General features: G+C 43.6%; 1 protein-coding gene and 1 long non-coding RNA gene across 4 annotated transcripts in view; one reads left to right on the top strand and one right to left on the bottom strand.

Moving 5' to 3' along the window:
• Nucleotides 1-4622, top strand: part of LOC116706195 (uncharacterized) — a 28169-nt gene extending 23547 nt beyond the window's left edge. Inside the window, exon 4 of the long non-coding RNA XR_004336168.1 lies at nucleotides 4377-4622. This is a non-coding gene — a long non-coding RNA (uncharacterized LOC116706195). The remainder of the gene's footprint in view (nucleotides 1-4376) is intronic.
• Nucleotides 1-15042, bottom strand: part of ches1 (checkpoint suppressor 1) — a 108214-nt gene that overhangs the window by 36860 nt on the left and 56312 nt on the right. The window lies entirely within an intron of this gene.

The raw sequence follows: 15042 nt of genomic DNA, 5'->3' as shown, positions 1-15042 counted from the left end.
TTTGATTTGCATTGAGAGATGATCTTATGGTAAGTTCCCCATGCCTATCTCTGTGTATGGTGAAGGGTATGTAAACTTATTCAAGCCACTGTACATTACAAATAGTTTTAACTGTTATCACAGATGATCCCAATCCAGAGATTTGCAGAGCAAAGAAAGAAACAAGTTAAGAGTGTGATTTCAAATCCAGCCCTATTCTAATCAGACCATAATTCCCCTAACATACGAGCACTGCTCTGCTCATTAGACCCAGGCAGAGTGTGGTAACTGAAGAGGAACAGGTCTGAGTATCACACCAAAATCAGACGGCTCACAAGTAGGCCTTTGATTGTCCTCCATCGCAGACAGCTGTGGGAAGGACCCGAGCAGCCGCCACAGCTAAATGTAATCTGCTCCAATCACCCTGTGAACATTTTTAGGAGTCTGGACACAAATACACACCCTCGCTAGGATGCACATGCACACACACACACACACACACACACACACACAAGTGAATTGACATAGACACATATTCTGGCAAAGGAGTCCAGATGCATACATAAATAAACAGATACAAAAAGGTTGCAAAACAGACACACACAGACACACACACATACACACACACACGCATGCATGCACGCACACACACACAGTAAACACAGAGATGTTCTGGCTGGCCCCTGTGTAGTGTGATCGCTCTCTAATCCAAGGTGATCATGGGCCGATCTGTCCCCTCACTCTGCCTGATTGACTGACAGCTGTCACCCATGGCAACCGGCTGTGCCGTGACAACTGTCAGTTTGCTACAGCTCCGGCCATCCTGTCACCATGGCAACAGAGCAAAACAACTCGGCTCCTCTCCGGTTCTGCTTTTTGTTCCCCTTCCTCTCTGTGTCTGTCTGCTCTTCCACCTATTATCTTTTCACTTTTCTACCATCGCCGTTAACTCTGCTTAACGGCGATGATAGGCTGTAGTGGAAGGACAGAGCTAAATATAGAACTGTGATGTATAGCTGCTGCGCTGTTTCTCCCTGCGTATAGTCGGCCAACCTATAGTCACCCCCGCTGTTCCATCCGACTCTCTTGGCAGTGCGGGGAAACGCTCGCCGGAGCTGGAAATCTTTGATCTCCTCTCCGATTCTTCTCTCCTCTCTCGTCTCTTTTCACTTCTCCCACTTCCTGACAGCACGTGCGCTCATTCAACAAGCGGTACCTGTCTGAGGTACGGCGTTGTTGCATCAATATTGACTTTGAGCATAATGAATTCAAATTGCCCCGGCGACGATAACGCCGCAGCTGAAAATAGTGAGTGCATAATCAAAGAGATGGGCGAGGTGGAAAGGGTGTTTGACAGGCTTTTCAAGGTGTGTGTGTGTGTGTGTGTGTGTGTGTGTGTGTGTGTGTGTGTGTGTGTCTCATCTCTTTGTCAGAGTGCATTTATGCATGTGTTTGACAGGCTTATCACGGTGTGTGTGTGTGAGTGTGTGTCTTTGGAAGGAAGTAAGGGCATCGTAGTGACATCGTTCCTGGTAGGAGTCCACTGGAATGCAGAGATGGCTCCGATGCTCTCTTTCTCTCCATCTCCTCTTCCTCCTCCTTGTTATGTTGCCATAGCGGCAAGGGGGCCATGAAACATTACGGCTGACAGTAAAGTCATCTCATTTTACTGTTGCTATGACAACAAACTCCTCACTGTTGGTTGGGGCCAGTGCGAGCTGCCGCCCAAGCCTCGTGCCTGAGTGTGTGTATGGGTAGATAGATGTGTGTGTGCGCGCTGTGTGTGTGTGTGTGTGTGTGTGTGTGTGTGTGTGTGTGTGTGTGTGTGTGTGTGTGTGTGCCACCATATCTCCCATGGGCTCTCATAAAGCTCTAACTTGCTCAGCTCAAAAACAAACTTTCATGCAACTTCTACACGCGGCCCCTCAGGATCAACTGCTAAAGGACAAGGCAGATATCCTCAGTTGTAACTAAATGATGCCTGCTGTGCGTGTGTGTGAATGCGTTTGTTTGTTTGTGTGTGTGTGTGTGTGTGTGTGTGTGTGTGTGTGTGTGTGTGTGTGTGTGTGTGTGAGAAGCGTCTTCACATTTGTTTGACAGATGGGACTGTGCTATTCTCTCTGTCTTCCTTATTTGCTGGATCTCCTTTGTTTTTGCATGCTTTGTTTTGATTTGTGTTTGTCTTGTGTTTGGCATGTCCACATTTGGCTTAGCGTGTGTTTTTTCCAACTCTGTGTTTGCATCCGACTGTAAGTACACTCTCCGATTATCTGCCTATAAGTACACTCTCTATCTAAGTGCCTGTGCATACCGGTGCAGCTGTAATCTGCCTCTGTGACCCCGGCACCACGCCGGCCCTGTTTGTTGGAACACGTACAATATGTCATTTTCATTTCTCTCAATCGATACCATGGATGTAAACACAGACTTCTGATAACGTTGTTAAGTTTGCTTGGGATCATGGGAGTTGTTGTCAGTATTGTTAACCGCCACTGCCGGTTAAACTGCATCTGTTCACGGACGAGCTAATCTACATTTAGTCATGTCATGTCGTTCTGATAAAACTGCAGTGTTACGGCACTCCCCATCGCTGGGAGACTTACTTCACCGGTGGGGGTGGGGGTGGGGGTGGGGGTGGGCAGCATCTAAGCACCTCTTACAATTTCATCCATAGCACATATTGTTGCCTTTAAAGTAATAATTCAACATTTTAGGGAAATACACTTTTGCTTTCTTGCAGAGAGAAGAGAAGATTGATGAGAAGATCAATACCACTCTAATGTGTGTACTGTATCAAGCCATCACCAGCAGCCAGTTGGCTTACCAGAGTCTCCACTGGTTGCCTGGCAACCTCACAATGAGGCCAAGACAGGGAGTGACTGCACCTGGCCAAGAAATAGTCTGGTACATATAACCAGCTTATAAAACCTCAACTAGTCATTTTTGATTTCTAACCCTAACCCCTAGCGGTTTCCCCCCTGGTTCAAGTCTTAATGCTAAGTTAAGCTAAGCTAACCGTCTCCTGGCTCTGGCTTAATTTTTACCGCAAAAACATGGGTGCTAATATCTCTATCTACAAGCAAGATAGAAAATAAGTGTAGTTCCCAAACTTACAATACACTTACATTAACAACTGAGCTAACTCCATCCACTGATAAAGACGGCGTGATGCAAGTGAAGGTTCTAGAAAATGTATCTTTTAACTGGCTACACCTGCAGTGCACACACGGCGTAGGATAGTGTGAGTCACAGGTGAGACGGTGAGCTTTTGCTTTGGGATTGTTGTTGTTCCCTGTGATCAGAGGGAAACGAGAAATAAAAACAGAATCTCTCAAAACGCAACTGGTGATAAACTCATTGACAGTCACTAAGTCGCTTCCTGTGTATGGGTATTTTAATTTAATAGAAATCTTGACAGGTAATGATCCATTTCTGTGCAAAGGGCTGCAAACACTTCACGTAAAAATAGAAATAGAAGTCCTATTTTGAAGTGGTTAGTGTCACGTTTCTGTTTTATTTTGAAAGTTCTCTGTTCTCCCTTGTGTCGTCTTGTATACTTCCTGTTGTAGATCTTCCGGCCTGTGTGATTACCTGTCCCCCACCCTAATGTGTTGCACCTGTATCTCACTGTCTCCCCTGTCATGTGTATTTAAGTGCAGTCTCCCCCCTTACCCGAGAGAGATCGTCCGCTTTCTTGTATTCAGCCATTTTTTTTTTTCCTTGTGTCCTGTATTCTGAGTTCTTAGCTTCCTAATAAAACCATTGCATTTCACGTACATAAGTACAAGTATCTGTGGGTCCATTTTGTCCATTTTCGGGGTTGTGGGAGTGTCATTTAAATGACCCACTTGTGTGACGTCCTGTTGAGCCGATAAACCCCCAATGTAGCACACACAGCCTTTATGTTTCACCATTACAGTTTTCTATCAGATTTTCTGTATAGATCATTTCACAGAGAAAGCAAGAAAGGAAAAAAAGGAGGGAGCGATTTTGCTTTGTTGATAGAAACCATCAGCTGTTACACTAATATCTCGGGCAGTTCAGTGCTTTCTGACCTCTGGGATTGCCAACAAGTGTTTTGCCACCAAGTCATGTTTTGCAGAGGGGTCAAATACGTATTTTCCTCATTAAAATGCAAATCAATTTATAACATTTTTGACATGCGTTTTTTTTGGATTTTCTTGTTATTCTGTCTCTCAATTACCATTAAAATTATAGACTGATCATTTCTTTAAAAACAGCAGGGGATCATATATTTTTCCCCTCACTGTAGTAATGCATCAATTAACATGATCCAGCCCCAGATAAGTTGTCAAAAATAAAGTCTTTGGCAATCATTCAATTTCAATAAACTGAGATGGGAACTTTGTTATTTTAAATAAAAAGATGACCTAAAGGGGCGCCCGGATAGCTTAGTTGTTAGAGCAGGGGCCCACATATAGAGGTCAATCCTCGACGCAGCGGCCCCGGGTTTGACTCCGACCTGCGGCCCTTTGCTGCATGTCACCCCCCCCCCTCTCTTTCTCCCATTTCTTGTCTTCAGCTGTCCTGTCAAATGAAGGCCTAAAAATGCCCAAAAAATAATCTTAAAAAAAAAGATGGCCTAATGGAAGCGACTAAAACCAGAAAACGTGTTCATTTTGAACTATGTCATTGACTTTGCTGACCAGCCTGAAACTCCCCAAAGCAAAGGCCACCAGTGTTCACAAGGGGGGAGAAGGTTAACGAACCCCTCTGAGAGTGGAGAGGGTGCAGGCTAATTCATGTGCTCTAATTGACAGATGTACTCATCTACACTGCCTATACGCTCTCACAGATACTGTACTCGTCTAAAATCACATGCCACATCTACGCAATCTTCTGAAGATCTTCATTCCCCGTTGGCAGCTTTTTGCTGTCTGACTTTGCGGGCGGTTTTTTGGAGTGCCAAAGCAACAAAAAAATGACAATTCAATAAAAGTATTAATTTCATTAATTTCACTGTCTTGTACTGGAGCTTACTGCAATATTAGCCAAACCGACTTTCAGAGAAATCCCCAACTCGTGAGGTTACAGAGTCCGCAAAGACCACATCAACGCAGAAATATATATAAAAAAAAATAAAAATAAAAAAAAAAAAAAAAAAAAGACAGGCTTACGACATGCAGTCAGCAGCGCCTTTATGTTCTGCTCTGGGCCTCGGCAGACTGAAGCGACTATTACAACTCTGTTGGTTTGATCGCAGCTCGTGACATATGTTGCGTGTCGCATCCTGCCGCTCTTCGCTTGCCTGTCAGTCTCCACTATACAGCCCAATACAGCCCGTGCCATGAAAACAATCCCCCTATCCAAGAATGTTGTGGTAATAGCAGTGTAGGAGATAGCGGCGGAGAATGCAATAGTAGCTGGTCGGAGTTATTACTTTGCAGAAGGGGCGAGCTGAACCTTGTGGCTCCTCTGGCCACAGTGATAAAGCAGAGAGTCAGATGCACCGAGGCAAAACTAATCTGGAGTTTTGATGACAAAAGGACGACCTTTATCCCTCCTACACATTCGCTGGATGGATGGATGGAAGGGGGAGAGGAAGACCAACATAGAGAAGGAGAAAATGAGAACTCTGTCAGAGACGGGGAAATAATAACTTCTGCAGCATATATGTCAATGCCGGTTGCAGGAAGCCTTGTGATGTTCTCCATTTTCAGACCATGAAATCACACCCAACCCCCAACCCCCCCCCAGTTGAATTTCCTGCTTTTCCCTAACAACAAATGTCAGGATTCCAGAGGGCTTTAAGGAGGCATAGCAGGACCAATCACATCCTATGAAGTCTGACTGTGTCTTCATTTTTATATCATCCACAGCAGCAAAGAGTTATTGCATAGAGTTCAGGGGTCAGGGTGTCCCAGAGGACTTCTCCTGACCCCCCCCCCCCCCGCCCGCCTACGTCCGGTCCCGTCTGCTGCTCTTGGCTGCTTGGCAACTCACACAGTCCCACACGCACGCAAACATATAAACATGCACACAGTCAGACCCACACAAACACACACACAGGCTTTCTTTGCCATTTCCTCCGAGGGCTGGTTTGGTGTGTGTGTAGACTGAAGGAGGCAAATATACCACCAGAGCAATACTGAATGCTTTATTATACTTGAAAAGCAGACATTCAAAAAGCAGCTTTTTCTCTACTGTACGGCATTGAAAATTGAAAGCTTTAGGTTTGGGACAACTGAGTAGACAAAATTCGCAATTTGAAAGGTGTCTTTGGCTCTGGGAAATACTTGACAAATGATATACACAAAATAAAAATATATACAGTATATAATAACAGACGTTTTTATTGTTTTGACAATATAAATTCTCATATGCCCAAGTCCTATTATTGTCATTGATTAATCAAAAAAATAATTGAGAGATAAATAGATAATGAAAATAGTCATTAGTTGCTAACCTGTTAGACTATATATTGTCCAAAGTACAAAATCTGACGTAGCTGTAATGTATAACTTAATAATAACTTAATTGTTGGGGCTTATGTTGAAATGGGTCAAGGTCCTTGTTTTGCACCCTAAACATTATTTAAGTTTAAGTACAGAGCCTGGTCTGCTAGAGGATTAAACATTGCCCCTCTGTCTATTGGCAAACCAACTAAGCAGATAATAAGCACATAATATACATTATATTTAGGGGAACAGAGTCCCAGAACTTTCAACTTGAAAAATGATAGCACAAAACACATCAATGGGGCCACTGCCTATGCTATAAGAACAGCACTGTACTGTTCTACTAATAAAAAAAAGTGGATGTATACACACAGTAACTCTGAGGCAAAAGCTCAGAAAGGACACGTGTAATGTATGGTGCCAGGAAATCAAATACTCCCAGTGAATAATTCAAGACGACACAGACACACACAGACACGCACACACACGGCCTCCGTCCTCCAAAGTAGGCTAACCAACAAAGCAAACAGACATTTGCATCAGGCAAGTTTGGTGTGATTCATCAGAAGCCAGCGATCATGAAGTCACGCTCATCCTCGCTCTCTGAGGATGGCGAACAATCAGACTCAGATCTCAGATGTACACACACACACACACATACGCAGACACACAAAAGCAAAAGGAGGTTGCGATTGTGGACGCTTGAAGGTGACTTGTGTGTGCGCGCAGCCTGGAGGTCCCTTGGTAACGGGCAGGGATAGTGTGCGTATGTGTGTGTGTTTGTGTGTGTTTGGTTGGCCTGACTGCAACAGTCAGGTCAAGCTTATAAAAAGCCCAGGCTCAGGGCTCTGGACTTCCATGGTAATGACCATGACACACCACATGCAATCACACGTTCATGCACACTCACTCAGTTACTCGCTCGCTTGGTTGCTCATTCAGTCAGGCCTTTATTTTCTCACTCAGTTCAGGTCGAGTCAGTGCGCTCTCCTGTTGTAGCATTCAACATGTGTTGTCTGTGTTCAAAAACATCATTACCTCTACTACTGCGAGATGCCAATAGGGTCAGTTTCTCTTTTGGATTCCAAACTGCTAAAATACCCAGATCTGATAAGCTAAGAGGTTAACAAATATATTATTATGAATCATCTCTCTCACTTTCGGCAAAAGAGCAATTAATGAACAACACATGCAAATTCGCTGGCTTCGCATTTTAACCCGGCACTGCTCACTGCTGTTAAAATGACGAATGTAACGGCGGAAGCTCATTTGTTAGAGAAAGAAACCGAGCTCTCTAGAAGCACGCAATTAACTGTGGACCGTGTTCTCACGGTTTAACAAGACCAAAGGAGCAGGGGGGTCTCCTCTTGTGAGACCATCAGCTAATTTCTGAATTTATAGAAAGAGTTCAACTGATGGGAAATAATACAATTATTAATTTTCTTTCAGTGCAGAGATAGTAGGGGGGGGACACAATTAGATTAGCTTAGCATTATCATGTTAGATCTTGTAAATCTAGATGGCAACAAGAAGAGTAACACTGATCACGGTCACTAGCCACTTTCACGAAAAGATTCCGCAATAGCGCCGCAATCCGGTCAGCTGTTATGCCGGCGTGGTTTATTCACACAGAACCAAGCAAAGGTGGCATAATCCCCCGGCATTCAGGGCTCAAAAGAGGCATGATGTGTAACACGACAGCGTCGGCTTCCAGTGTGTGTGAGCCGATCAGCTCCACTGCTCAACCACACTCACCTGATCGGACCCACAAACCGCAACTCTACAGTATGTATTATAGTAGCACACCTCAAAGAGAGAGGACAGAGAGGGCCGCTGCACCTGTGTGTGTTTCAGAGAAGGGGAGAGAACGAGTGGAATACAAAGGTGGACAATTGCACGAAACGTTTATGTGATTTATTAATAACTTTGTCTACTTAAAACACAGCTTTGTCACTTTTTGACCTGCCTGGGGTCAACCCTTGAACCCTACTGTATGTAGTCCCGCCACGCCGGCTCTCCTTTTCACACAGACGTTGGCCCGGCTCTGTTACGACTCTAACTACCTCTACTGCCGGCTTAAAGGCGCAACTATTCCGTTCCCCCATGCCGTCTTTGTAACTTTCACACAGGCGGCGAAGCGACTTTAAGGCGCATAAATCCCACCTTGAACAGGCTGTGTGAAAGGGGCTACTGTAACCACCTTTACCTCCTCTCCTCCCTCAATCAGTGCCTCCCTCAACTCCCTCTAAGGTCTCCCTGTCTTTTCTCTTTGACAGTGAGCAGGTCCCTGTTGGCGCTCTGTGCTCTTTTACCATATTGTGGGAAAGGAGAAACAGACAGAGAGAGAAAAAGAAAGAGAAAGAGAGAGAGAGAGAGACTGCTAGAAACACTATACGATATCAAAGCGGCCAGTGCACAGCCAACAGAGCTTTGATAGCGGGCAGGGAGGGGCGCGGGTCAGGGAAACGCATGGAGAACGGTACAGTTTAAAGAAGGGAGCGTGATCTATCAGAATTCCCACATTGAGGAAAGAGTGGGGTGGACGAAGCTTTGAGGGGGGCAGGGGGGGACCAAACAGGGCTCCCTTTCTGTGTCTGTCTGACTCCCTCTTTCTCCTCTGGCTTTTCCACTTATCTTTAACAAACAGCAGCTCAGGCACTCAGCCACTGGCCGACAGTTTGTCCCAACAACAAAAAACCATGGCAACAACCACTGGAAGAGCCTGTCCGCTTCCAAAAGGTCCGCCCTCTCTGGCTTCTGTAACTCACTCTGCTCTTTGAGCCTTGTGCAAATTTGGCTGAAATGGTAGATTGGAATCAATAAGCAAATGAGGTCAAACTTGGTGAGAGAAGTTTGGGATTGAGAGACTGCACGACCTCATGTTTGGTTGAGAAATTATATCGAGATGGAAGAGTTTTATTAGATCATCTTTGGCAGAAAAAAAATGTCTGGTTGAGAGGAGAAAGTGGAATTTGAAAAAGAGAAAAGAAGAAGCAAGGGAGTGAGACAGCAGTTTGTCAGTGGCCTATACAGTCCTGCCTTTGCTGACGATACTTACACGGCATCTGCTGATGATACAACTCTGCTTACATCCTTCACTCCTCCCTCCCACTCCTACAAGCTGTTTTTAACACTACTTAAATACCTTATGTCAACTGAAGTGTGTTCTGAATGCTGACAAAACTAAATTCAGACTGTTTACAAACTCACAAACTGGCAAAAAAAGGGAAAAGTGAAATGAGGAATGACACTATTATGGCAGTTTCAAATGCTTCTCTTCATCAGGCATGTTTTAGCACCTCGCTGAGAAGTTAATATGCATGTTTTATCCTATTAAATAATACATTACATGCAGAATGGATTTAATCCGGACCATTTTCAAAGGATATCAGTCTTATTTTTAGTTATCTGAATATGTACACGATCCCAACAGATGAACTGTGCATGAACTCTGTGACTGCAAATATTCTAATTAAAGTAAGGTATACTAACTTTTTTTTTTTTTTCTTCAAATAATAGGAGGCCAAATTTGAATGCTTTCCTCACTGTCAATGTTTGTGTAGTGCCAGTCAATACTTTTTTGACCTTCAAGAACTTCTGTTTTAAAGGGATACTTTGCAGATTTTGAAGCAGCTCTGTGTCATGTTAGTGTGGGCAGAGTGTGCAGCTGAGAGGTGTGTGTGGCTTCCCTCTGTGGCATTAGCGCACGGAGCTCCCCGCGGAGCGGAGCAGCAGAGGTCAAGGGGGGGGGGACCAAGATCCACCAAATGACGCAAGATCACGCTACTGCTAAAAAAACGGTTCCTCTGCACACATTGCCATGACACAGAGTTGGATTTAAATTTGCAAAGGAAGGCAGAAGATATATTGGTATCAATCAAACCTCAGGTACCAGTATCACAATTTTCTTTTTATAGGTTAACTATTGTTGAGTTATAAAAAGTTAAAAACAATGTTTTGAAAACAATGTGTTTCTGTTTTATGTCTGATGCAGCCAGGATAGGCTAATCTGCATTTTGTCTGTGAAGAGGTCAAGATGGCCCATTTGTTTCTCACCTACCCCCTCTCTTCCTCTAAAGAATTGATCAGGTCAAGCCTGGCCTTTAACATATGGAAAGGAGCCTTCTGCTACACACCAGGAGGTGGCCTCCTGTCTCCTGCCCCCTGGAGTCTTAGACTAGGCTAAGACAATGCAATGTTGGTTAAACTGTATTGATGTTAGAATTTCTCATTTACATGATAGAACCTTTTAATCTGTGACCAAAAACGACCCCAAAGGGGCAGAGTTTAGAGGTATGTTCTCCCTCATTGGACAGCGAAGATGCGCACAACGGACCAATGAGAATGGACGTGAATGCACCAGGTGAAAAGGAACCGTCCCCAGGTGCAGGGGATAAAGCAAGGTGTGTGATAAAGGAATAATAAGGACTGGTCTCATGTGACTCCATCAGGGGAAAGCATGGATCCAGTCCGCTGCAAGCTGCAGTGTTATCATGTTGTTTGTGTCGTATTGTCTTTGTCTTATCATCTTCATCATGATCTTTCATTAAAACCTTTTCTTAATTCTCAATTGGACCCCAGCCAAGTTAGAAAATTCTAACACTATCTATTGGATACACTGTTTATAACATTTAGTACAGATATCCACGATCCCCAGGGGATAAATCCCACTGACTTTGGTAATTGTTCATGTTGCCCTGTCATAACTTTTTATCTAGAGCAAAAATCATCTATTCTACAGTAAATGTGTCCAACAGGTTGGTCTATGACCAGATAACTGCAAAACTGATGACATTCCCATCAGCCTCAGCAGCAATTTGTGCTTAGGGTCAAACCGTTAACAAACAGTGAATATGGTCAACATTACACCAGCGGAACATTACCGTTGTCACGGTGAGCCTGTTAGCATGCATTAGCACTTAGCCCAATGTACCGCTGTGCTACAGCTTCACAGAGCCCCAAGCATGGCTGTAGACTCTTGTTTGACATTGACATGTGTGACATTATTGCGCTAATATGACGGTATAACAGCATAGATTGAGGAACGGGAGATGACATGCAAACAAAGACTCCTGGTCGGAATTGAACCGGAAACATTGCAATTACACGGTATGCACAGAATGATTTTGATTTGACTTTCTCAGTTCTTTGAATGTACTGGGAGTCCATTCCAGGAGTAGCGTGCATACCACTAAAAAAAAAAGACTATTGAAGGACTACGCAATTTTTACGATACATTAATAAAAACATACTCCCTTGTAATGGATTGCCTATTTCAAACAAGTTTCAAATCTGAAATGCTGAATGGAAAGAATTGGCTGCCGGGAAAGTAGAAGAAGCTTGTGGAAAGGAGTAAGTGGGCCGCAAATGCATAAAAGGTTTGGTTGAAATCAGGTTTTCCTCCACAGAGACAGAATGGATGCTCCTTTTGCCATGCTGGCACTTGATTAGGTTGTTTTATATTCACATGCATCACCCGTTCCTGTCTCCACTGTAGCTCTGAGCTGCGTTACCGACTGTACCTCTGTCTCTCATCAGTGTCCCCGTCTATGCTCCAGCTGACAGCCACCCTGTCCTCTGCTTAACTTAGTCCATGTTTCAGTTTTCCACATAAATGTATAATTACGGTTTGCTGTCCCGGGATTTGTTTCTGTTATCTGTCCCTAAGGTCAGAGCAGGATTAGGCAAAAGTACCTTTATGTACTCCACTCCCTCTTCTTGGAACTGGCTGCAAAATGACTTAAAGCTGAAAGCTCTCCCAGTGAGTTTAAACGGTTAATGAAGGATCTTGCGGCGGACTCAATAAGGAGCTGTCTTTGCTTTGTTTAGTCACGATTTAAATAGGTTTGGCAATGAGCCTGCTGGTTTCCTGACGCTGAAGTGTTGCCTGTTGGATTGCTTATAAAGCAGTCTTTCGGCTATGTGGCTTTGATTGTATTTTGCTTGTATGTGTGGTTTTTTCTCTCTCAGAGACGTTTATGTTTGTCTGGATGCTGTGACTTGGCCGGCCTCCATTGATAGAGGAGATTTTTAATCTGTGGGGTTCCCCAGTTTAAATAAAAGGTTAAATAACATTTGGACAGAAGCGCCTCTTCACATTAACCCTTAACCACTTTGCCTCCCAGCCTGGCCACATCCAGCTTGAATCGTCTCACAAAGAACAGATATGATTCCTTCCTTGCATTTTCCTATCAGTAGATCCAGAGAGTTGCAGTGAACAAGAAAGAGGATGACCGCGAGTGCAAATGACAGGAGTGGACAAGAGAGAGGGGTTTAAAAGAGAGAAAGGGTAGTTATATCCTAGGGTCATTAGCAGCATTTCAAAGTCACCCCGTCTTTCAGCGTATGCTGTTTGACAGGCCCTGCCAACAGAATTAGGGATGAGGGATGACAGTGCCGTGATTAGATGTGTAACTCAGGGGAAAGACAGGGCCTGATCCACGGTACAGCAGCACAAAGAAAAGGGAGGGAGACCAGAGCTATGATAACCCCGGACTTAAGAGGTGGTCCGTCATTGATTAGATAACCCCGGAACTCTCTATTTCAATGCGCAGACGTCACGCAAGTGTGCCTGATAAACACCAACCACAGGCTCCCCTGGTTCCCCATATGAGTGAATTGAATTCCCAAATTACCAGGCTTAAGATAACATACCTGGCTAAATTGCCTCTCTTTACAGGTCTCAAATCTCTTTGTAGATATTCATCAAAGGAAGTTTCACTCCTGATGCGGAGAACACAGAAGATGGGAAGAACAACACACAGTGTGGTTCATATTAAGGCCTCTGATCTACTATCTCAAGTCCCTCGTTTTCCGCTACATTCATTTAGCCAGGGGTGATTTGTACAAGAAAAAGGAGGGGGCAAAATAAGTGGCGAAGCTTTCTTGTCAGCTGGAGATTTCTACAGGAAAGTGGAGGGCAACTGATGCTTTATCTGCTGCCAGTTTTTCAGCCTTTTATGATAGCATAACATGATCCCGCTTTGATTGAGCTCCAATGCAACAATTGTACAACCTTGTAGCTTTCTCCACATTACTACCTTACATACTCGCAGTTCATCTTACAGCGTCCTTCCTGACATCAACAGTCTGAAGTTTCCATCTGCCGGGTGCCAAATGTGTGCCAGTAATAGTGGTGCTTGTTGGATAAACTAATAAAAGGTTCCATCTGTTGGCAGCAGAATAACTCAAAGACACACCCAGTCCAACAATAATAGGGTCGGGTAACAAGATCCGGTGCTAATACGACACTGGTGCCCAAAACGGATGTAAGAGGCAACAGAAATGTCGCTGCATGTGACGCTAGTTAACATTACACTTGGCAGCAGGTAGCGTTAGCCTACCGTTAGCTAGCAGCTGGACTAAACACGGCTACGCTGCTCACAGCTAAACAGTGTAGAAGTGTGACTGTATTTCACTGTAGAGGATTTCAACAGCGGGATGTCTAACAGTCTAACGCTGCCCGTCGGAAAACCACCACCCAGACGGTGTGTTCACTTCCAACTTGCCTTGCCAGCCACGTGGTGCATTCAAAGTTATTGTAAAATACCCTTTTCCCATCTAATGGTTGTCTTTGTTGTTTACCAGCAATTTACTAGTGTTAAGTTGTTTTCATTATATTTTTAATTATTCTTTTAACTTTGACCATATGGCCTTAGCAATAAACAAGCTGTTCTTAAATGTCAGCTGACTGTCATTTTGTGCTCCTTTTTTATTTTTATTAAATATACTGTATAATAATAATAATAATAATAATAATAATAATAATAATAATGTATGCCTGCAAGAGGAAATTACAATTTACACTCTGTTATTATTACACACATGCCTGAATTACACACCATGCTCTAATGGAGATGTCAGAGGGGGGGGGGGCTGCCCTTGGAAAGGTCCCCCCGAGCATTGGGGTTTGGTGCCTTGCTCAAAAGCATCTCTCCAGCTACCAGTCCGTACGGGATTGAACCAGCGCTCCCTACTGACTGACTACTCCACCCCACTATATATATATAATATATATAATATATATATATATATATATATATATATATATGTGTACACACCCACACACACACACTATAATATATATTGTAAAATTCTAATCTAATCTAATATACCACACACACCACACACCCATATATACATACTATTATTATATATATTATGTGTGTGTGTGTATGTATAGATATATATATATATATATATATATATATATATGTGTGTATATGTGTGTGTGTGTATATATATACACACACACACACACACACACACACATACATACATACACACTGTATATACATTCGTGAATTAAACAGTAAAACTAGGCTGCTCATGACCTAATGAAATCTATTGGTTATGTGCGTTTGCATGCATTTTATTAGCCAATAAAGTGAGTTGCGAGATGATGTCACACGCAATGTGGCAAAAGTTAAGCCAAGTTGAACTGTTTTTTGCCAGATGTCTTGTTTTTTTTGGAGCTGGTCTTAGTGAAATGAATGAGGATGCTGCCCTGTTCCACACAGCGTTATCACTGGTCTAAACATAGCCCAATGTCTTCTACACATAATACGATACACAGAATTATAACCCCCGGCGTTTCTGACCTGTCAAATTACACACAATCTGATTACCGCTGATTGACAGAAGC

This window comes from Etheostoma spectabile, chromosome 18, assembly GCF_008692095.1.
Source record: "Etheostoma spectabile isolate EspeVRDwgs_2016 chromosome 18, UIUC_Espe_1.0, whole genome shotgun sequence".
NCBI classification, from domain to species: Eukaryota; Metazoa; Chordata; class Actinopteri; order Perciformes; family Percidae; genus Etheostoma; species Etheostoma spectabile.
Note: the sequence above shows the minus strand (reverse complement) of the source record. Positions and strands in the feature narration are given on the sequence as shown.